Genomic DNA, 2,534 nt, shown 5'->3' with positions numbered 1-2,534 from the left:
GTCCAAGGGGTCAAAAAGAGTTGGATATGATTTAGTAACTCAACAACAGCAAAAATTGTTATGCAGATATAGGTCCTAATCTTGTCTATTGATAAGAGTTTCCAGAGATTCACTCATCCTCCTCTTCTCATACAGAGAGGAAGATACCTTTACAAATGGACTGTCCCTCACAAACGTAAATATCTCTTCCAGAAGTGCAACTGTTCCAAGCTCACTCTGCTTGCTGTGCTCCAGGCCAATGAATCTGAGAGACAAGGTGTTGAGGCAAGAAAGAGACTTTAATTGGAGAGCCAGCAGACCGAGAAGATGGCAGGCTAGCACTTCAAAATAACCATTTTATTGGGGGCTGGATGCCAGATTATTTTATAGATCAGAGAGAAAGAAGCAATGAGAAACCAAAGTCAAAAGGCAGAATAAAGAAGGAGATGCAGTGAGGAAGAAAAGTAAAAGGGTCTTCAGTTTTGCAAAACATCTCCAAGGGAATGCTCAGCCTTCTGAAGGGGTGTGTTAATTTCTTCTATTCACAGGTGGGCAGGGACAAGCCATCTCCCAGAGCTGAACAAAGGCTCTTAATTTACAGTCAAGCAGAGGGGCATGGTCCTTCAGGCAAATCATTGAATACAATCATAATAATAAAAGCAAGTCAAAAAAACAGTTTCCAGCATGTAGTCAAAATTGGCTTCCTCCCTGCAAGATAACTTTTACCCAATTTTCAGAGATTGTACTAATGTCTACAGTGTTTTGTTTTTGTTTTTAATAAATAATCAGCTCAACAGGCATATTTTGGATAGAAATTTTGCTTTCCCGCACATCAATCAATATGAACTTTTAAAGCATTTCTGCAACCTATTGCCTGATGTAAAGGATCCAACTGCTTTATGCACAAAGAGCGTTTTTGCTTTAATCCAACCCTAAAAGGCTCTTTCCACAGGAATCAGTCAGTTCAGTACAGTACAGTTCAGTCGCTCAGTCGTGTCCGACTCTTTGCGACCCCATGAATCGCAGCACGCCAGGCTTCCTTGTCCATCACCAACTCCCGGAGATCACTCAAACTCACGTCCATCAGGTCAGTGATGCCAGCCAGCCATCTCATCCTCTGTCATCCCCTTCTCCTCCTGCCCCCAAACCCTCCCAGCATCAGTCTTTTCCAATGAGTCAACTCTTCGCATGAGGTGGCTAAAGTACTGGAGTTTCAGCTTTAGCATCATTCCTTCCAAAGAAGACCCAGGGCTGATCTCCTTCAGAATGGACTGGTTGGATTTCCTTGCAGTCCAAGGGACTCTCAAGAGTCTTCTCCAACACCACAGTTCAAAAGCATCAATTCTTCGATGCTCAGCTTTCTTCACAGTTCAACTCTCACATCCATATATGACCACAGGAAAAACCAGAGCCTTGACTAGACGGACCTTAGTCGGCAAAGTAATGTCTCTGCTTTTGAATATACTATCTAGGTTGGTCATAACTTTTCTTCTTTTAATTTCATGGCTGCAATCACCATCTGCAGTCATTTTGGAGCCCCCAAAATAAAGTCTGACACTGTTTCCACTGTTTCCCCATCTATTTCCCATGAAGTTGAAGGATCTAAGCTACTCCATTTTGTTAACAGAAAAACTCCATTTTGTAAATTTCCAGGAAAAGAGCCTTTGGAAATCCAAAAGCCTTTGGAAATCCCCTGACCTCACCCCACCTCCCACGAGCCAATCGGACCCCAGACCAAAATCTCCTGACAACGCTCAGGAACTTGTGGTCTACCTAGACAATAGGGACCAATCAAGAACCAACACACAACCCTTCGAAAGAAAGTGACCAATCAGACGTTCCCCTACCTAGAAATCCTTTTTTTCCACGTATACTCCCTATATAAGCAATGTAATCCAAAACCCGGGGCTCCTCCCTATATCCACTGAGTACCTATCGGTGGGAGCCCCAGCTAGAGCTTGGTAATAAAAACTCTCTTGCTTTTGCATCAGATATCGGCTCCCTGGTGGTCACTGGGAGATTTCGCAACTTGGGCACAACACTATCTCTTGTCCCAGGAAATGCAACAGGAGGTTAGTTGTAAATGTCTAACCTGGAGCCCATCTATTTCCTACATTAATGGAACTTTGGTTTCCCTTTTGAACTAGCCTTGGAGAAGGAAATGGCAATCCACTCCTTCACTTGCCAGGGTCCAGCCCCGGTGGATCCAGGGTGATTCGAAGGTGGGGACGGAGTCGGCGGCTTAGGAAAAAACTTATTTAATTACAGATATAGAGGGAGATTAGAAACAGATAGTGTAGTAGGAGAATTAGTGGAGAAAAGAGGCTGAATAACTGGTTTACATGGAATACCAATCACCACCTACGTAGGCCACAGGCGTCTTTCCATTCTCCCAAAGGAGAGGAGGCACTGAGGCCTCCCTGGTCCAATCTCAGAAGCCCAGGCAGAATTAGCAGGCTTGGTGAGTACCCACATTTCAGATGGGAATTCAGCCAGGAAAGCGGGGAGCAAGAAAGAAACGACACGGGGGAATCAGTCTTTCCAGAAACTGATCC

The sequence above is a fragment of the Oryx dammah genome, unplaced genomic scaffold (assembly GCF_014754425.2).
Source record: "Oryx dammah isolate SB20612 unplaced genomic scaffold, SCBI_Odam_1.1 HiC_scaffold_17, whole genome shotgun sequence".
Taxonomy (NCBI): domain Eukaryota; kingdom Metazoa; phylum Chordata; class Mammalia; order Artiodactyla; family Bovidae; genus Oryx; species Oryx dammah.
Note: the sequence above shows the minus strand (reverse complement) of the source record.